Source organism: Micromys minutus (genome assembly GCF_963924665.1).
Source record: "Micromys minutus genome assembly, chromosome: 14".
NCBI lineage: Eukaryota > Metazoa > Chordata > Mammalia > Rodentia > Muridae > Micromys > Micromys minutus.
This window is the reverse complement of record NC_137983.1, coordinates 51368834-51390953: the sequence shown is the minus strand read 5'-3', so window position 1 is coordinate 51390953 and position 22120 is coordinate 51368834. Positions and strand designations below refer to the sequence as shown.

At 46.3% G+C, this 22120-nt stretch overlaps 1 protein-coding gene across 1 annotated transcript in view; it reads left to right on the top strand.

The window, feature by feature from the left end:
- The window catches only part of DLGAP2 (DLG associated protein 2), a gene marked incomplete at its 3' end in the record, with an annotated part of 362472 nt that overhangs the window by 61893 nt on the left and 278459 nt on the right, over positions 1 to 22120 (top strand). The window contains exon 2 of the mRNA XM_080928375.1: positions 9190 to 9222. The remainder of the gene's footprint in view (positions 1 to 9189; positions 9223 to 22120) is intronic.

Sequence of the window (22120 nt, the reverse complement as noted above, 5' to 3'; positions counted from 1 at the left end):
CCAGGGCTCTCACCGGGACAGACAAAACGCTGAGAACTTGGAAACCTGACAGCTGTAGTAGGTCCTTGCAAGGGATGCCAGAGGAGAAGGGGGCAGGAAGAGATTACGAGGTTGTCTGGTCCATTGTGGAGCCAAATGTCTAAATCATTCGTTATTGGCTGGCTTCTCCAGCCAGCATCTGGGTTAGGAAGGTGAATTTTGGCCTCAGGGAACAGCACCCAGAGCTGGGGAACCAAGTGAACAAGCCTGAGAAGTGGGTGAGCAATATGCCAGGACAGGAGAGAGAGCATGGCCTCAGGAGAGGCTCTCCTGACTCTTGTCCTAGTTAGAATGACTATTGCTGGGATAAAACTCCATGACTGAAGCATCCTGGGAAAGAAGAATTTATTTTAGCCTACAACTCTAAACTAAGGCCATACTCCATCACTGGGGGAAGTCAGGGCAGGAACTCAAACAGGGCAGGAACCTGGAGGCTGGAACTGATGCAGAGACCATGGAAGAGTGCTGCTTCCTTACTTGCTCTCTAAGGCTTGCTCAGTCATCTTTTTTTATAGAACCCAAGTCCACCATCCCAAGGATGGCACCACCCTCGATGGACTGGACCCTCCCTTATCAATCACTAATTAAGAAAATGCCTTACAGCTGGATCTGGGCGGTTTTTCAATTGAGGTTCTCTCCTAGCAGATGACTCTAGTTTATTTTGACAGAAAACTAGCCAGAACAACTTGAGGTGCTACGAGATGAAACTGAGACCAGAAAGGAAGGATGGCAGGTGCTTCATCTCTTTGTTTTTGTGAGGATGGTTGGGTCAGTTGGCAAAGACAGATGTAGGGAAAACCCACAAAATCCTTGTGTGGATGGGGAGGGCGGGGAACTTAGTACCATTCAAGAGCCTTAGAATTCATGACTGCTCTCCAGAGTAGCTTGGCCCCTCGGAGATACTGCTGCCCTCCCCCTGTTGGCTGACAGTGAAGCAATTGTGTCAGCTGCCCAGAGCGGACACAGAGCTACGAGTGGACTTCCCGACTGGATAGCTTTTGATGGGCCCTTTGTGTCTCTGAATTATCTGGGAGGCCAGAGTATGGCTTCAGTTTGATTGCTCTTGTGAACTTCTGATGTATCCGTAAAGAACTGGGGAGAGACTACAGAATGCTCTGCTGGGTGAAATACTTTGAAAATTGTCAAAAACTGGAGGCTTCCTTCAGTACTGTGTGGCTGGTGACAGGCAAGCTGCTTAATCCTCTCCTTCAATGAAGGGGGAAATAAGAGCTCTGGTCGCTCACACAGAGCATCGTTGGGTGGATTCGGCCCAGTCAGAGCACTGTCCTATTTCGTGGATAACTGTGGTGTGAAATAAAGAAACATTGATTCCCCCCCCCCCTTGGGAAGCCTCTGGTCTATCTGATCTTTAATCCCAGGTGCACTCTGCAGGAGGGAACACATGTTTGGATTGAATAATAACTGGATGCTATTTTCCCCGGAGAGTCTAATAATTATTTAACATTCTTAAGTCAAGCTTACTCCGAGGAGGGTAAATGTGTGCCCCCAGAACCATTTCAGCCAAATGAGGCATTTCGCAATCGATTGGTAGGAAACGGTAGCTAGCCTTCCTGTTCCTGCTTTGGGGTCCAGACACAGGGATGCTGTTTGGAGAAGGCTGCCTAACCTGCCACCAGGATGTGTACAATTGGTTTTCCAAGGCTGTTTCTTTACTAAAGCCACTGACTCTTGGGTTTACCTTCATGGTGTTTTATTTCACTTAAAAAGTCAAATTAGAATTCTGTTTGTATGCAACCGCTAAGATGGAGGAATCTCCCTTTGCTGTGCTTACAGTAGGCAGCGGGCTCCTCCCTGTGCTGACTCTCCTACTGACTTCCCTTCTGTCATGGCCTCTTTATGTGTGTGCTCTCCAGTGTGTGTGTATGTGTGTGTGTGTGGCCTAAACTGAGTTTTCCCACACATGGGTGCTTTTTCTCTCCCTGATGTGTCCATAAAGATGGCCCGCTAGTCACCAAGACTTGGGCCCTTGCTCTTCCTGGGGAAGGCCATGCCCCTCACACAGCTTTCTCTGCCTGCCTCTATGGACCTGCCATGAGCAGGACCACTGGAGAATCTGTGGGTACCTGAGAGCATGCTTCTTCATCTTTTAGAGTCTTTGCTCTTTCTACATTGTGGTCTATTCATCTCTCCCATCAGCATCTCCTCAAATGAGGCAAATTGTATCCTTGTAAATTAATGACCAGTGAATGCTATCCTCGACTTGCTAACAATTGCCAGTGACCAGAACACACTAAGTGAGGACCCCAGATCCTCTTATCTATGTTTGGAATGACTCAGTGAGTGAAACCTATTACATAGAGAAATATGTAAACTATAAAATTGCTTTTAAAGTTAACTATTAACTAGGTGTAGTAAAGGTTTCATTCGAAGGCCCCACTCACTGTCTGGTTTTCCTTGCTGTGCAGTTCTTCCTGCCGTATGCCATGGAACTCCCACTTAGAGGTAACTTCTGAGAATCTCCTACTTACCGCTCCACGCTATTCCTTACACATCTACTAAGTGTGCATTAATAGCAGGCTACAAACATGTTGTCACCAGCACATGCCTCCCAGTACACCTGCCATGTCCTGGGTTTTGTCTATTACTGAATGAATATGAAAGCACACTCGGGAGCTGGGCATGTCGCTCAGTTGGCAGGTTGCTTGCCTGCCATGGACAAGGCAGGAGTTCAGTCCGAAAGACTGTATAAGCTGGATACATACAGTAGCATATGGCTGTAATCAGCACCTAGGAGATGGAAGAAGGAAGGTCAGGACTTCAAAGCAAGCCTCAACAATAGTGGGGTTTTTTTGAAATTTAAGGAAAAACTTTATTGAAGAACTGAAAAACAACTCCTCCAAGATTGACTTTTCCATAAAACTGTAGCTATACAATGCATTGAGTCTATCATGTTAAGACGTGCATTAGACACAAATACAAAAACCATGAAAACAAGCCACCATTCTTTAACAACTGAGCAAAGATAAAATGCTAAGGAACAACATGAATGACTTGCAAAGGATGGGCTTTTTAGGCACCATTTAATAATTAAAAAAAAAAAGAGCACAGATGGATGAGTGTTCAGTTATATACACTGAAGTGAACCTTTGGCACTAGGAATCAGAGCATTTTGTCATAACAATAGTATTTTGAATTTAGTCTCCAAAAGTGGGGCTAGGGAGATAGATTAGCAGATAAAGGTGGGTGCTTTCTGCCAGGCTTGACAATCTAAATTCAATTTCTGGACCCCATGTGGTAGGAAGAACACACTCCTGATATCCATCCTCTGATTTCCAAACATGCACTATGGCATGCACAACACCTCCATCCATGCACACATAAACACAGACATGCACAACACCTCCACCCATGCACACATAAACACAGACATGCACAACACCTCCACCCATGCACACATAAACACAGACACTCAAATCCTGGATCTGATGTAAACATCCAAAGAGAGCAAGAAGAAACACATTCAAAATCAAACTGAAAATAAAGTTCTGTGTTTTGCCCCTTTCTCCTTATGGTTTAATGTTTGAAATGAGCTGTAAGATCTTACCATAAAAACCAATTATGAGTCACAGGACTGTTCTCGTTGATGTAGACTTAGATCCTGCCCTGTTAGGTCAAGTCACATGGTTGTCATGCAGTCACATGGTAGCATGAAGAATCCTGTTAGAGAGTCATGTGTGATGTTGGCATTTTGTCATGGGCTTCCATGACATGACGTATGTGCTTGTAGCATACTGAGTTCTGGGGTTAATGTTGAGCAGTTCCAGGTCTCAGCAAAGCTTTTTTTTTTTGGAACTGTGGTAGAGCAGTTAGTCTGGGACATGGCCTGGATGAGACAAAGGATATCCTCAGTAATATTGGGTATGCCCATGTGTCTGGCCATCCCAGATCAGCTAGAGGGACTCGGAGAGAGCAGGGAAAGAGGCTGATTTGCCCAGTGTCCAACAGCTGGCCTAGTGCACTCCCTACCCACAGAGGTCCTTCTCTATGGCTCTTCCTGCCATCCTTTCTCTGCCCAGTGTGTCTTCTCTGTGATATGCAGAACTGGAACGTGAATTTGAATGAGCCCCAGGATGAAGGGCTCCTGTACATAAACTCCTGATATTCTGGCTTTGAGAGTTGCCTGTGGTTCAGCATCTGTGCACAGAAGGTTTCCTGCAAATAAGAGTTCTTTCCTGGAGGGGTCTGGGGAGGATTGAGCTGCTCTATCGCTCTCATTGATTAAGGTAGCACCTCCTCCACTTTCAACCCCAGCTGCCTCTGCAGTCAGGAGAGAGCAGGTGTCTAGGGGCTCTCACCAGAACAAAGCCTGGAGAGGACATGTGCTTTGCTTCCCATACAGAGTTGGAAGGGGCCCCTGGTAAAAATATGTGGGTGCATTTAAAGGTCCTTCCGGGGGTTAGGTGCTTTCACAGTTCACAGAGGTAGTTCCTTCTATCCTGAGATACTAAAATAAAGTACTTACCATATGCCAGAGATCAGTGAGCTTGGCTCTGGCTGTTCATGCTCCACAGCTCTGGGAAAAACCAGATTCTCAAGGGTCTGCGTCTGGCGCAGGTGCGTGCAGAACTCACGTAAAACCACCCGGGGAAGGTTTCTCAGTCTGTGTTAATTGACATAAATTTGTAGAGTTGTCTCCTCATTTGAATGAGTTCAGTAATGGAGATGAATTTTCACTGTAACCAGATCAATTCTCATTACATCCAGCATGTTTGAAGCAGGTGCTCCTTGGGAAGAAGGACCTCAGGTCTAACCCTGTCACACTGGATCCCAAGAGGGCACCATTTATCATCATAGATTCCTCTGGTAGTAAACCCTTTGGGCTTGAGGAAGTCAAAGGCCCAGGCTGGAGGGCCAAGGATGGGTGGGAGGCAAGATCTGCCATACACTCTCCTGGGAACTCAAGCTGGTGGGGCACAAGCTTGAGTAGGCTGAGGTGCGGTACTGGCCACCATGTGCCTGTGAGTCTCATTAGAATTCTTCCTCATAACAGCTAGGCCCACCTGCACAGGCCTGGAGCTTTTGTGCGGTGTGTTTAAAGTCTCATTCAGCTATGTTGGGGATGTCCTTGGTGCCTTTGGGTCATTTCCCTGGGAGCTATATGACCTTTTCACCAGACTCTAGACTTCTGGAATCATGTGGTTATTCCAAGTGTTTCCAGTGGTCATGATGCTACTGTCCAGAGAATGTGACCCTGAAGAGTAGACACATGTGCCTTCTCTACTGGGCTGCTGTAGTTTCTTCATGTCTGTATGTAATGCCTGTACTGGTTACCTCCAAATACTTGAACCAGGGACTCTTCTCTTTTTTTTGATGTTTGATGAAAAGTACCATCCGACCTGGTCACTTGTCAGTCAGCTATAGCTGCAGAGGCCAGCTGTGGGCTTTCATGGAGAAACACTGGCAAATGTGTTCAGGGCTGTTGCAGTAAATGTTAAATGAAGGCTTAACCTTTTATCAGCCCCCAAGGTGTCACTCTGTGCAGAGCTGAGTACACTCCATGTGGTCCCTACACCACTTGGCGCTCCAGGCCCACTCTATGAACTCTGACGAGGTTTACCCTACCGCCTCTGCTGCTTCTGTCCCGGGTGGATATGACCACCCCAGCGTGTTGCTTTCACTCACTTCCCCTTGGCGTGTTGTTGCCAAGCCTCAGACACACACACATCCCAACTCTGTGATGGGCTTTACACATTCCACCACTACACCCTTTGAACTCAACTAAGTAGTCACATCAAATAACACACCAAACTACTCTGATCCAATAGGTATGATATAATTTGCCAACCTTTATAAGTCAAATGATCTTGTACAATTCCATTCCTTATAAAATATTCATGACAACCTTATTTATGAAGAGATGTGCAGAGAGAAACATAAACATCTGCCTCCATCTTTGTTCCTCCTCCCATCTCTCCCAATCTCTGCCTCCTGCCTCCTCTTTCTGCTCCTAGACCTTTCCCGGCCTATCTCTCTCTTGTCCAATCATATATCGCCTAACAAAAACCTACATAGGGTGATAAGCATAATCACCTGTCCCTGTCATCTTCATGAAAATAATAATTTAAAAGGTCACTAATAATTCAGCTTGAAATAGCACCTGCTCAATACTTCCGGCACTGGCTGAGCTGGTACCTCTGTTCTGGAGGCTTCTGGCTGATCTTGGACTCATAGGTTTGAATTCACTATAAGGAAACTTACCGTGCAGTCACAGTGTGCTGGGATGAGATGAATTCTCTGGGGAAAGACCCTAACTATGGGTCAGTGTTGGTGTGGATTCTGGGAATTGTAGTCCATGGTGTGGGACCAGGACTAGGGTTTAGTTCACATACTAAACTAAAGAGGGCAGCAGCATGAACGTCAAGCTCACAGAGCAGGGAATGGGTTTGTTATTGCTGAAGATTTGATCAGATGTTGTTATCCAGTGCATAAAGCTACAGTTACCCAGGCTGAGTACCCTATGGGGGACATTGCTGCTTTGTCCTCTGTTTCCCAAAGGCTTGGGTCCCAGCATGACTGTTACCTATGTGTGCTCAGCATTGTGTTCCTAGATGCCATGTAAAGTTCTTGTCATGCTCAAGTTGAGGGACTTCTTTTTTGTGAGATCTTAAAAAGCCATTGGGGGCATAGGTTATATGTGTGTGCACGGGCATGCATATGTGTATGTGTGTGTGTGTGTGCTTATCTGTCTGTGTGTGTATTGTGTGCATATGTATATGTGTATGTATGTATATGTCTGTGTATATGTATATGTGTGTGTGTATGTATATGTGTATGTATTTGTGTTTGCCTGTGTCCCTGTATATGTCTGTCTCTGTGTGTATACACACACACACACACATGCATATATATATGTATGTATATGTGGGTATATGTCTGTCTCTTTTTATGTATATATGTACATGTGAATGTGTGTGTGTGTGTGTGTGTGTGTGTGTGTGTGTGTGTGTGTGTGTAAATGTATGAGTGAGGGCCTATGTCTAGTGTTGGCCCCACCTTCTACCATGTTTGAGATAGGGTCTTTCTTGCTGGTCACTGCTGTGTGTGCCAGGCTAGCTGCCCATATAATTCCTCTCCATCCCTCTCTTTTCTGTAGTTAAAGGTGGGCATGCCACTGTCCAGCTTTTATTTGGGTTCTGGGAATCTGACCTCAGGCTGTAGGGCTTGGGGTGAACATTCTACCCTCTCTATGGAGCTAGCCTAGCTTACGCCTTACAGCTTCTCTCTGCTTGGGTGAGACAGAGCCACAGCCCAAGGGAACTCCTAACCGCTTCGTTCTGGGTGGGCATTGAGGCAGAGTGTTTCTGCTGAAACAGGTTATGGCTTTGCCTCCTGGCTTCTCATGTGGAAGTTTCTGCTGGTGATGTCAGGATAAGGGTTACATTGACCACACTAATGGTACCGAGCTGTGTATGGACTGCCTGTGTTAGGTTTTATCTTCTGTTTCCAGTGGGGTTTGTGGGAGCCCTGTCAGGTCTCCTTCTGAAGTTCTTACCCTAAAAACTTGTGTACAGTAAGACCCTTTGCACACTGACCTTCTCTGACCACAGCAGGGGTCCCATGTTGACACCATGGGCATTTTGCATTCTACTATGTGTCTGCTTGTATTGTGTTTAATAAAAAAGAAAAGAAGCCAGAGATATGTTTGGTGGAGGTTCGGTATGGTGTGGGAGAAGGGGGTGCCATTGAGGGCTCATGCTGAGACATCCCTTCCCCCTGAGGTACCAGCCACATGAAGTTATAGTATAGAATAGAAATTATTTAGGGCATGGGGAAGGGAGTTGAGGGGGTAGTAGAGATAAAGACAGGGAAAGAGACAGAGAGAGAGAGAGGGTGGAGGGAGGGAGGAAAGAGGAGGAGGAAGAAGGAGAAGAATGAGAAGAAGAAGAAGCCATGAATATGTGGAGAGAGGGGGTATGGGAATGGGACAGAGGGGACAGAGGGGAAGAGGGGAAGAGAGAGATAGAAAGAAGAGGGGGCAAGCAGCATCTTTTATAGTGAGTCAGACATGTAGTTGCCAGATCTGTGGGGCTGAACCTAAAAGAAATGCTAACAGTGTGGATACACAGATCACTATGCTATTGTACTTCTGAGTATGTGTCTGGATACATGACGAGTCACCATATCTATATGCCATAAAGTATGTGGGTGAGCATGCAGTCATCACCAAACCTGTGTACTCCAGCATTGTCAAGGTAGAGACAGAAGTCTCCATGCCTTTGGTATTCTCTTGTATATGTCTGGGTGCACACAAGGTTACCATTGCAGTGTATGCCAGCGCATGTGACTGAGTGGCCCATGAGTTACCACACCTGTGCATCCCAGACTGTGTCTGGCTCTACATAAGTCAGCATGTCTTCTTTGTGTGCCCTGGGCCAACAGAATACCACTCTGCAATCTACCCTATAGCATATACCCTATAGACAGCCAGAGAGTCAAATGTTGGAAGTCCCCCACCCCTGTTCCCCAGAAAGGCCTTTGGCTTTCTTGTGTCCTGGAGTTCTGGGAATGGAGAGTATGCAGATTTCTGGTTAACTCTGAACTGTAAGCAGTAATCAGGCGTCCTACAGTGTATCTATACTGTAGGTACTGTGACTCCCCACTGGGTATGTCCTGCAGATACCAAGTCCCCTGTCTCTCTGTCCATCCTATAGAGCCAACGATGGAGCCTTGGGCTGATTTATGAAGAAATCAATCAGTCTTGGTGGATGTGGGTGTCTTTATTGAGATGTGATATACTCCCTGCATCTGAAGGTCATGGCAACTGTAAATTCTAACAGGGCCGCAGTCTAACATTTAGCTCTTGAAAATGGTAACACCACCCTTCCAATGTCATCTAAGTGGCTTGAAAGCATTGAGCCCTGTACAGCTCTGGAAAAAATGGATTTGGTGTGCACTTACGAATAGGACAGAGAGGTTGTTATCTTAATCAAGTATAATGTTCAAGGCATTTTGCAAGTCCAGGTTTTAGGCAAAACTTGCTGAACTGCTGGGTCAGGGCAGCTCCGTGCTAAGGTCTCCGGGGCTCTGGGCAGTGGTGCTACAGTTGTGTGAGGCTGCTGCGGCTGCCCGCACGCATGAGCAGGGTGCCGCCGTGCTAATGGCTAACTCCTCTCTCTCTTCTCTCCACAGAGTCTCAGTGTACCCTTTGTGGGGAGCCAGAAGGTGAGTAGTGCATGTCTGCTCTGGTGGGCAGGGCACCATAGTGTCTGGTGAGTTGGATTGGCAGAGACAACCCCACTGTAGGAGATGAATCGATTGGGGAGTTTGGAAGTTGAAAGTATGTTCTTCGTGGTGGGCGATGAGAAATGCGGATGAGACAAAACGGACCGTGTGAGCATCAGGCAGGAATTTCTCCTGATACGAAATCAACCCGGTGATCCGTTGGCCATTTTTTTTCTTTTTATCGTGTGCTGTACTTAAACGTTTCCAACTGGTTGTCTCCAGATAATAGATGTCAATCTGCATTTTCTAGCTTTAAAAATATTACCCAAACCTCCTGATGAAGCTCACATCAAATGAGGCTTTGTGAAATTACTCCTAATTGCCAGTGACCGAACCTGAACGGGTGAGCACAAGCTGCCCATCGGGACAGAAGTGTCAGCCAGGTCCTGTGGCTGAGACATCCCAGAGCAGAACTCCTGGGACGATGCCCAGTCAAAACGACATTTCCAAATAGTGAAGGCAGATCTACTTGGCGTTTGTCAGTGGGGGTGATGAAGAAGAAAGAAAACATGGAAGCCATTGTCTTGCCCCTATTCAGGGGACTCTAGAAGCTGGGTTTTGATTTTGTATGTTTTGAAGAGATATACCAGCTGCAAAACTAGCCACCCTTGGGGCTTCAGGGAGACACAGTAGCACAGCAGCCTTGGGGCCATGCTCCAGCCCCTGTTCCCTCTCCTAATCTGAAATTCCTAACACTGGCTCAGGGGCCTGGGTGTCCAAAGACTTCAGTGCTGTGTAGACAGACCACGTGAACAGACTCCCCGACAAGCAGGAAACAGTTCGAGTACTAACTAAGCTAATCTGAAATTTCTGACCAGTAGGCAATTTCTTCGGTCTGGTGGCAAAGGAGTGTTTTGGCAAAGTTTCCAAATTCTGTTTGTGTCACTAAACACGCGAGTGTATAACGCAGATTCAGTGGTGATAAAGTCTGGTATTTTACGTAAATCTCTGTCCCTGGTCTTCCCGGGATTATGAGCAAAGCGTAGCCTTCAAAGGGATAATCCTCTGTCCTAAGGCTTTGAGGCTCTCTACCTTCTTTTGGTCCTTGGAGGCCCTGGAAGCTCTGTCATCTCTCACCATTACAGCTTTTCTGTGTTAATTCCCAGCCTGGGGGAGCAATCGCAGCGCTCTGGCTTGGAGTCCAATGTCCCCTTCCCCACCTCTTGGAGGAGATTACAGCTTGTTGGGAGTACTGGAGGGGACAGGAAGTAAACCTCCTAGATTGCAGCTTGAGCAAATTCCAATGAGTTTCATTTGCCTTATAACACAAGTCTATTGTCAGCTGAGGATTGTGTAATGTGTGTGGTGTGCGGTCCCCCAGGATGCCTTCTGATTCAAGGAAAACCTGTTTTGAAGGTTGGGCATGGGCTGGCTGATGGAAACCAAGAAGGGGTGTAGATTTCTTTATAGAATTGCCAGGGCAGGGATACAATGCCCAGGAAGGACCCAGTTCTCTTCACTTTGAGAGCTGGTGTCCCGACCCAGCACTGTTGGATGGTTAGGTCCTCACTGTCTCCTAGATACTCGGGGGGGGGGGGGGGGGGGGGACACTACCTCATGCCTGTTCTTGTTTAACGTCTGCCTCTCCAATAGTGTCCGAACACACTACACTGTGTATTGTTCTAGGACAGATCAGCTTGTAAACATTTAAGAGGAGCTGGACCTCACGGAAGAGGAACCCCAGCTGTCCAAGAGGTGGAACCTCCTGATAAGGTGGAGGCCCCCACCCCTCCAGTTCACCCCCTCCCCATCTAGTCTTCATGAAACTGCTCTTCTCCTCCAGGGGCCAGAGCAGACTTCTCCAAGGCCCTCCCAGGGTTGGTTCTGTTGTGTAAGTGGAACTATTCTGAACTAGAGGAAGGGTGAGGGGCTGCCTGGGCTCAGCTGTGCTTTGTTATTCGGAAGCACCGGCATATAAATATTCATAGGTTTTTAAATCATTTAAGCAATTAGTCTAAGTGAGAGCTGGCTGGGTGGAGTGAGTGGAATCTAGATTCAGCCTTTTCTGCTCAGTAATTTCTTCAGTGGTGTCCCTGCGTTAACTTATAAATGCTACCACACACAGAAGGGATCAGAGCCAGAGGACTCTGCAGTAGGAGGCTCAAAGCTGAGCAAGCCTCCTAGAAAGGGAAGAGTTGAAAAGCGGCTGAGGTAACTTCCCCCTCCCATCAGAAAGCTGTTAACAGCCTTTCCTGGCTAACCAGTGAAGTGGGAAACACCTATTTGCATTTTAATAGTTGGTTCTTTTGGAGAGAGCTGTTTCTTCATAGAAACGGAATAATTAGCGTCGTGGAAGATAGTATCTGTCAAACAAAAGAGACTAGGGGCAGAGTTGACTGAGGGGGTCTCTGAGTCCTACAGCTGCAAGTCCCCGAGATGAGGAGGCCACGTTTTGTCAGAGAACCCGACGTTTTAATCATATGCAAAATGTAGATCAAGGCTTCAATATGCAAATTGCCCGCATGGCCTATAGGATTCCTGAGTCATGGAGGCTATATATGTAATGAGTTATTAAATATATATCCTCTCCCTAGCAAGAACAGGAAGGTGGCTCTGCTGTGAATCCTGGAAGCATGGGGTGAACCTGAATGCAGGGCAGCCTGATTGTCCCAGGGTCTGCCACTGTCAGGGGAGCACCACTGCCGTGAGTTCCCATAGAGAGACCCCCTCCTAGAGCAGCAGGCCCTCTGGGAACAACCTCAGTTGCTAACATACCTCACTGACCTGAGGACCTAAGGACCTGACGTTCAGACGGTCTCTGTTGCTTTCCAGACTGCCTGTTAGCTCACTGTGAGTCACATGTGACATAATCTGTCATTTTAGGATGGGACATTAAGAGTACATCCCTGATTTGAAACTCTATTAGTGGGTTGGGATGCCTTTCGATTCTTAACAAGAGCACAGTAAAACACATGGACACTGGACAGGGTGAACCATATGTGGGCTCATGAATTTGTCTGTTTACAGTTTATGGTTTGACAGGAGAAAAGGCCTGATGGTAGGCTGGGAGAGCCCGCCAGCTCCCCGGGGGGGGGGGGTGGTGCCTGAGATTCCACAGGTTTGCACTGTGTTCAGAAACTACAATGCAAAAGTCAGACTAGTACTAAGTAAATTTACACGCGGGAATGTTCTAAAAGGTGGCAGGCAGCATGCAGCTCAGCACAAAGCATTCTTTAGGGCGTAATTTAAAGGTGGAGTGGCCAGTGGTGGTCATGTAAGTCTACATTTTGGGAATGCTCTTTGTAAGAATTCCAGGCCAAAGGTAAAATTTAAGTTTTAAAATAATCTATAAAATCTTATAATAAAGGATCTTCTTTGTATCTTCACCACCACTATCACCACCATCACCATCACTACCATTACCAACATTACCATCACCACCATCATCACCAACACCACCACCATCACTACCACCACCATCACCACCATCACCATCACCACCACCACCATCATCACCACCACCAGCACCACCATCACTACCACCACCATCATCATCACTACCACCACCATCATCATCACCACCACCATCACCAACACCACCACCATCACCACCATCACCATCACCACCACCACCATCATCACCACCACCACCACCTTCATCACCATCATCTTGATCTTTCAAATGCACAGAAGTGCACATTTCTTGGAGAATTTTGTTTAGGCATATAGACTCTTATTTCTGCTTCTCTCCCTTCATAAAGCATGACTAAGAAGTAAAGTGCATAGGAGCATTATGCTCTCGATTTCTATTTTTTTCTAGTACAAGAAATTCAAGACTTTGCCCATAAGTGACACTGAACAATAGAACCCCCCCCCCAACACACACACACTGCTCTTCACCTCAGCAAATGGGTGTCACCGTGGGGTTCCAAGACTTCTAAACAATAGAGATAATGAGTCAGGTGCTCTGGGAAAATGGACAGAGCTGCGTTCTGTCCCACCCACAGCCCATTCTGCCTCACTGAAGAGAGGGGGCCATGAGTGCTGTGTGTGCGCTCTCTCTAAGGGTGTAGCTTTTAATTCTGAGCTTCGGATGACACTGGCCTCTCCCGAATGCTGTTCTAGGAGAGTGGCTAGAACCAGCTTTTAGTAAGTTCTCCACATGAGCCAGGCACTCCAAAAGAATTAGTGTTGCCTAGGAACTGAGGCCTCTGCCAGCCAGCCTTCCAGGAACATGGGATAGTCAGTCAACCTGCACGGGATGAATGGGAGGGAGAGGGAGAGGGGGTTGGATGCTGTCCAAGTCTGTACTGATGGTGGTCAGGACTTAGGAAATCTAGGCTGGTGCCAAAGGTCCTTTTTTTCCCAAGGAAAACACACACACAAAATGTACTCTCAATGCAACACAGAGAGGGAAGGGGGATAAAGAAGGAGAAAGAGACACAGAGAGACAAAGAGAAAGGCACACACAGGCAGAGAGAGGAAGAGAGGGAGGGAGAGAGAGGGGGAAGGGAGAGAGAGAAAGAGAGAGAGAAAGAGAGAGAGAGAGAGAGAGAGAGAGAGAGAGAGAGAGAGAGAGAGTTGAGACTGAGGACTGGAAAGACAAAGGCCCAGGGTAAGGAGTCATTGATGCCTGAGCAGATGTAATACATGCCCTCACTCTGTGCAAACCTAGACAGTCAGAAGTTTTCCCACTAATAAGAAAAGAACCCTGAAAACACTGGCCAAGCAAGCCTAGATTGAGCGAGTGTGTTTCATACCCAAGGTCGTAACTCTCCTGTTGGTAAAACATGCTATTCACCGTGAACTGGCTTTCCTCGGGGGTAAGGAGTATGTATGAAATGGTTAAGTAGGTTTTCAACAGGAAAAGGAACCCCCAACGTAGGAAACAGCTTCTATAAAATGGTTGCAAAGCAAAATAAAGAAAAATGAGCTGAACCGTTTAGTTCAGTGGCTGTGGGGATTTTAAGGTAGAGTGGGTGGAGCTGAAGAGAGAATCAGTAAACTGGAAAACAGGTGCAAGCCTAGAGCTCTGCATAGAATGGATAAAGGGGATCCAAGAATGCAGGACTCATGACTCCAGGGGTGCTGTAATATATCTGATCTTCCGAGAAGCCGCAAATGGAGGGAAACTGAGAGAAGTAGTCAGAGTAGCCAGGGCTAAGATATTTTCCCCCCCAGAAATAAAGATGTGTGTTGCTACTTTGATCTGAAGGTTCCCAAAGCTGAAACCAAATAACAACCTTCAGATGACCTCACAGTGAAGCTGTGGAATGTGGTACAAATAAACACAGAATCAAGCCAAGAGAACACATAGATACCAGTCCTGTGGCTCTTTACCTTCAAGCTGAACCAGAGAGACTGAATATCGTAACACTTTGGGAGACAGGCTGGGGGAGGGAAGCAAGGGTTGGGGGAGGAAATGGCCAATTTCGACTGAATGAGGGGGGGAAGGTGGTAGCAGAAAAACAGCAACAGTAAATGCTTAGTCAGAGTTACTTGAGCCACTTGAAGCTTTATTTGTTGATAGAAGGACACAGCTCCAAAGAGCAGAACCTATTTTACATGTTATAAGTCCCTCAGCATGTGACAAGGAAAAGCAGTTGCAACCAGAAAAAAGGCAAAGCTAACGTTCTGGGAGGAGATGGCCTTGTAAGGACCCGAGGCCTTTTAGGAGGAAGCTGGTCACCAGAATGAAGGCAAGAGAAGCTCACATATGCTCTGTGACCAGTGGCCCAGATGGACCCTGTCACCTGTTCACCGTCTGTCTGACAAGTACCTGTCTGGCCCCTTGGTCTCACTTTATGAACTAACAGCCCATATGACATTTAGCAGGTACTCACCTAAATGTTTGCCCAGGCACTGTTGGCAGCTCTAATATGGATGTCTGGGCAGAGTCTGGGTTCCCCAGTCAAAGAGGATCGTAGAATCTCTTGGTTCACTTTGGTAAAGTTCCTTCTAGCTCAGAAAGGCCTCTCTCTTTGAAGTGTAGGTCAGATGAAATAAATCCTCCAGTTCTATCCAGGTTCCTTATTTCTGACAGGGTAACTTCCCTGTCCAAAGTTGCTGCCATTTGGACTGGCTTGCTTCCCGTAGCTGTTTGACAAACATTGTCCCTTCTCAGGTGACCAGATGCCAAAGTACAGTTTTCAGGTGTAGTATGCCAAGGTTTTATGATTAAAGAAAGAAGAGCTGATGAAGGAGTCTGTGTATATGTGTACATGTATATGTGTATATGTGTGTGTGTGCATGTGTATGTGTGTGTGCATATGTATGTGTGTGCACAAGTATGTGTGCATGTGTGTGCATGTGTATGTGTCTGTCTCTGTGTGTATTTGTGCATGTTTGCATGTGTCTATGTATGTTTGTATATGTGTGTGCATTTGTGTATGTGCTTATGTGTTTGTGTATGAGTGTTTATAAAGAGCCACGAGGAAGCACAGAACCCTTTGCATACACTACCTCAGCAGAGTTTAGTGTTTGCACATGTGGTAGAGGAAAGGACTTCTGCGTCAGCACAGTCTCATGCCCTGGGTGGGTTTTCCTGTGTGCGCTCCATCATGGATGCTTCCTACTGCATGGATCCGCTCCACACCTCTGTATGGTGCACGGACTACACATTGCTTCCAGCTTCCTTCCTCTAGCACCTATGGGAACACAACGTGTGCTGCGCACTGAGCTCAGCACAGCATTTTCAATATCTTTTTCTTTTTAACTGTATACCTCCACATACAGTGCCCGGCTCAGTACTTCCTAATCATAGCTGTGTATTTCTGAGAAAATAGCTAAAGCTAGGATGCCTGCTCCTGCTACCAACCAAGGCAGTTCTGCGAGTGTTACATTTAGAATTGGTCGGAGCCACAGATTAAATGTGATAAGATAAAGCGAAAGCTCAGAAGAATTGCACACACCATCTGGTGTCTGAGACTGGGACAGTTATGTGTTCTATGCAGAATGATAGAGAGGCACAAATGAGCCCTAATTTTCTAGTTTCTTCCTTTTTATAAATAATATCCAGTATCTGAGGCGTAGTCAGTCAGCTGACATGAGGACAATTTTCTTGTCCTTTTGCTCAGGAGCATTAAAACCCCCGGTGGTGTGAATACGGCTCTCAGGATGGGTGTGGGTGCAGTGTTGTCCATTTTCCTGTTGATATCATTATGCCTGATTGCTGCATTTTGAATCCCATTTGGAGAATATGTTCAGAATAGATGATGCCATCAAGCAATAAAGAATAAGTATTAGAGAAACTCCTAGTAATTCATGACCCAGCTCCTTCACAATAAAGTGTCCCCAGAGAGAAGTTCAGTGCAGGATGGCGGGTGATATCTGACTCTGGTGTCAGAGGTGGCTGTTTTGGAAGGAAACCTACTTGTGGTCCTTGACATCCTAGGGTGTGCACGAAGCTCTTCAGACTGAGCACAGCTTTGCCAGTTGGCTTAGTTAGCATCCTTGGCGGTGGGGGCGGGGGGGGATTCTGGGCTCTTCAGGCTTCAGGTCTCAGAAACATCTGAAACTTCAGTGCATCTGAGACTGAGACACCAGTGGAGGTTCAGTGTTTTCAGCTTATAACTTATCTCTTGTCTTTGGTTAGCTGAGCACTTGATGCTTCCCATTGCCAGGACTCTTTACAAATCAAGAAAGCATTTCTGATATGGGTATCCTTGGCTGCTCCCCACAGTCCTGTGGGGGTCCCAGTCCTATTTCTCGTAATGCCCATTCCTGGTTGCCAACTTGACTATATCTAGAATGAACTACAATCTAGAATTGAAGGGCAGACCTATGATCCTTATCTTTCGGTAAGAAGACTAAAGTTTCTGACCCAGATCTTGACATGGAGATCTTGAGGCATAATGGCTTTGAAAAGCTTAGGCCCAGGCAAGGTAGTACAGACTTTTAATCCCAGGAGACTGAGGATTTTGCTTTCTCTCTGGTGGCTCCATGCCATTACCAGTAGTCTGAGTGTTGAATGGCTTTCTGACATCTCTCTGTGGAAAGAGACAAACCCATCACGGGGTTATTGGTCTCCCCTTCCCCATGCTAATCTTGTGACCTAATGACCCAGAACTCAGGTTATGGGAAGTGAGTGAACAACTGACAAGGGCTGGCCAGGCCTGGCACCCCGAGTCAGGCACAGGAGAGTCCGTGCAGTGTGTAGTGTGATGCGCACGTGTTGGCTTCGGAATGCCAAAGGCAAATGGAATAGATGGCCAGTTTTCTAAAATCTGGGCTAAATATGCCTCCCCCTCTTCGCTGGTGCAGAGAAAGAACTAATAGCACTCTTTGGTGACTAACAGAATGGTGCTTAACAATGTTAGAATGTAAGGCTGTTTAGCAGACGGGCAAACACAACATGATTCAAGGAAAACCCAAGAGTTTTCTTTAGTTATGTTCACAGAGAGGTTTCTAGAAACCCAAAGGAAGGTAGAACATTAGGGAGAGAAAGCCACCAAAGGTGGACATTGGTCACCCAAGCACTTTGGACTTGGTGGTACAGACACTGGCTCTATTGTAATGACTTCTGATGCCAGCCTGGACTCCTGCTGTGTCAGAGACTGTCACCTTCCCTGTAGCAAACACAGATTCCACTGTAGTACAGAGAGTTGCACCAGCAGCTGGGAGCCAGTGTTCCAGCTTTGCCTTAACTAGGAATGAGATTCCATAAGACATAACCTCTCTGGCTTTGTGTTCTCCTTTCTAACTTGTTTTTTTTGGGGGGGGGGCATAACATTTGGTATCTGCTTGTACATGTGTCTACAGAGGAGAGCCTTTGTTTTGAGATTTGTTGGACGTTTTACTCCCCCCGCCCCTGTGTGTGTGTGTGTGTTTCTGTCTGTCTGTCTCTTTCTGTGTGTGTCTCTGTGTATATCCCTATATTTTCTTTTATCTTCCTTTCCCCTTTTATACATACATACACACATACAAAGAAAGAGACAGACAGACAAACACACACACACACAAAGAGACAGACAGACTCTCTCTCTCTCTCTCTCTCTCTCTCACACACACACACACACACACACACACACACACACACACACACACACCTGTACTATTCAGCATAGATAAGGTGAAATCCAGTCATTTATAACATCTTGGTGGACCCAGGGACAGTTTGTCCAGTTAGATAAAAAAGACATAGAAAAGAAGCATTGTGTGCTCTTGAGTTTGGTTTCACATGGTTGTGAGAAGACAGAGAATGTACAAATAGATGTATTTGGTCCCATGGCTTCAGAGGCCTCACTCTGGGGTCAAACAGTCCAGCTGTTTCTGAGCCAAGGTAGAACATCATGACAGGTGTGTGTAGTACTTTGAAAACCGCTCGCATCATGGCAGCTACTGAATAGTGTAAGAGAAAGGGGCCTTTCTAGGATAAGATAGACCCTCCAGTGACCTCCTCCAACCAGCGACATGTCCACAGTGACTCCCTTCATCTGGAGATTCTACAACCTCCCAATAGCTTATTATTTAGCCATAAATTTTTCCATGAGGTCAGAACCTACATCAATCAGTTCCCAAAGGGCTCACCTAGAACACTTCTGCACTGGGGACAAGTCTTCAACACGTGACCCTAGGGGGATATTCCAGATCTATGCTGTGACAACTTGAAAGGTTGACAAGTTGACTTTATAAAGTTGATAGTGGAGTGGTGGCCATTGGGGTTAAGTTAGAGGAATGGGGATGCTTGTTGGTTGGAGACCATAACATGAAGCTGTCTTTTCTAGGGGTCGAGTCTTCTACTGTTATAATAGAGGTTGACAACACAGGACTGTGTATGTTGAATCTAAGAGAGGGAACCTTCTGTGTTCTCATAACATACATGCATGGGAAGGTCCCAGGTGGCGTGACAGATGTGCTGATTATGTTATCCGTGGCTATAATTGTTCACTATAGACATGTGTGCCACAATGTCACAATGAGTATTGTGAATGTGTTTTTGTTCTGACTGTTATTCCTCAGTAGAACCGTGAAATTCAAAAGGAACCATGTATAGCTGTGTGTGCTTCATCTGTGTGTGCCCGGCATGGAGAGTCACCTCAATGGGAGCGTGGCAGCTGTTTGCCGGCCCACTGCAGATTTCAACTCTTCTCCATCAGCACCCCTTGGATTAGATGCCATTCAAACCTATGTCTTGACATAATCAAGGGCTAGAAAGTTAAGCAGAGGAGCTTCATTATGGAGATCCCAGAGTGAAGGTGCTACCCCCCCCCCCAAAAAAAAAAAAAAAAAAAAAACTTTCCCCTACCTCCATCGTGGTGGGAAAATACTGACAGCAGAAAAGATCAGACAAGAGGCAAGGGCCTTTCTGATCAAGGGCCCAGTGAGTTCTGAGCAGAGTGTGGTTTCCTCCTGGCTCTCTCTGGGGGTGTCTGGGTAGTAGCCTGGGAAGGGAATGGGAGACGGATCCTGAGAATCAGATCTACCCTGAGGATGTTGGCACAGTTCTGATGCAGACCAAACACTGCCGCTGAGCAACTTACCTGGAACAAGTATGGAGAGCTGACCTCGGATTACTCTTTAAAATACTCATGCTGATTTTGCGCTTGAATAATGCAATTAGAGTGAATTCATTATTCCCCAAAGTCTGGGTAGGTTCTTAGGTATTGTGCAACAAACAGACAAAAAGTAGGCAGTTATAAACTCACGTAAGAAGCAGTTGTAGTTTCCTCTTATTAGGATGAACATGCAGCTTGTTGAGTTTGGGTGGTAGCTTCGGGTAGCAAGCTGAGCTTTTCACTGGAGCCACTGGAACAGCAATTTAGCTGATGTGGCCCCTGTATCTAGAGTGTCTGTGACACATGGGGCCCTGTCCTAGGAAACAAGGTTTTGTTTTGTTTTTAAGCAAGAGAGCTATCAGAGAAAAAATAATTCATAATCATGTCCTATGTTCTGTGACATTTTGTGTTGTGGCAGAGCCCAGGAAGCGGCTTTGGCTGAAGGATAGAGTCAGTGCAAAGCCTTTGCTTCCAGAAGGGAAACAGCACAGGGGCCATAGCTGAAAGGTAGACTCCAAGAATGCAGCTTGTGGGTGACGCTTCAGGTGCTGTGGCCACTCTCTCCCACTCAGCAAAAGGTTCCAGGAGGCCTGAAAGGACCCAAAAGCACTTCTGGATCTTACCCAAACTGTCTATATGAACTTTAGGGACAAAGGCCCATGGTCTTTTTAGCTTCTAAAAATCCAGCCACCATATTACAGAATAAGGAATTCTAAGAAGAAACATGGTCTATTAATACGCCAAGACCAGCAGGACCACCTCTGATAAAAGCACTTGACCTTGGGGATTGATCTTGGCAATGTTATTACCTAAGACTCATCCCTATAATTCAGTGAGTAAATTGAGCAACACCTCCACGGAACTGTAGCGATCTCTCTCTCTCTGGAAGCTGTTTCAGTGTCATTCTTGAGGCAGAAGCATAGTGCCTGGTGTCCAGGAATTGGGCTGGGGTGCTGATGAGATTTGGAAGCTAGGAGAATAGGCTTTGTGAACATCAAGAAAGCCACACAGAGCAGGTAGGCCTCACAGTCAGATACTAGGAACCAGCATCTGGACTGTCCATACTCAGTTGGGTGATTAGCTCTCAGGTTGCCCCCTCCTACGTGAAGGCATGCCCAGTGGGCACAGTATCCCAGCATCATTAGTTCGGATACTGCACTGCAGCTTTTGCATAAGCACCCATGGGCTTTGCAGGAGGCCTCCTGGCTCTTCCCAGGCCCTTGAAGGTTACTTCGTACACATGCTGGTCTGCATTTGAATTTAATCCAAATCCTCTAGCTGGTGTAGGCGCTCCAGCTTGAAGCTAGCTGCCTCTAATGAAGGGGGTATGCACTGCATGCTAAACTGAGATAAGTCGCTGAGGCCTTCCAGCCCAGGTAGGTGGATTCTGCTCAGAGGAAAGTGGTGCTTCAGTGTGAGCTCTAGGTCAGAGCTTCAGATGAACTTCTTCAAAGCTAATACTGTGGTATACGGCCATGGTCTGTTCCTTAGGACTCTGAAATCAATTCCAAACTGGAGTAACTCAAAAACCATTTTTCTTTTATGGAAGTCTTGTCAATTTAAGTAACAGCTTTGTGGTAAAAATCATTTATGGTAATAGTTCAGTCAGCTCAATAGTGTTAAAACCAATCAATCTGTGGTAACATCTACTATTATAAAGAATATGTGTATGTGTATACATACATACATATATATACATGTACACATACACATATACATACACACAGTTTTTGGAGACATGGTTTCCCAGTATAGTCCTGACTATCCTGAAACTTCTCTGTAGACCAGGCTCATCTCAAACTCAGAGATTTGCCTTCCTTTGCCTCCAGAGTGATGGGGCTAAAGACATGCACCAGCACACCCAGCTTGACTATATTCTTAAGTTTCCATTTAAACACGGTTTAATTTAATCTTATGTTTGTACCTTAAGGCTTAAATTTACTGGAGATAAAATTATTTAAAACAGGTAACTCATTTCCCCCAAAATAAGGGCACTGGAGTTATTTTATGCACACATGCAAAGAGACATGCCTGTATATATCTACATATGTAGGGAGATAAGAATAAGTGTATGCAGAAGAGGGAGGAAGAGTGTAAGGGCCAGAGGTTACAGAGGACTTTAAGGACACAGCCTCTTCTAGACACAGCAGGAAGAATGCACTTAGAACTCAGGGAGACTAGGACAGGAAGCAAGAGACACAGGAGGTGGACATGGAGTCCCACCCCCTCCTTATCCAGAAGCTATCTGCAATTAATACCTGCTGGGAAAGGCGGAAATCAGTTCTCTCCAATGGAGTGTTCTTGGGTGTGTCACCTGCCAGGGCAGACCACATGCCCAGAGTCATTGACCAATACACAACAGGGACTTTTTGATGACAACTTTTTTCTTATTTTGTTTGTTT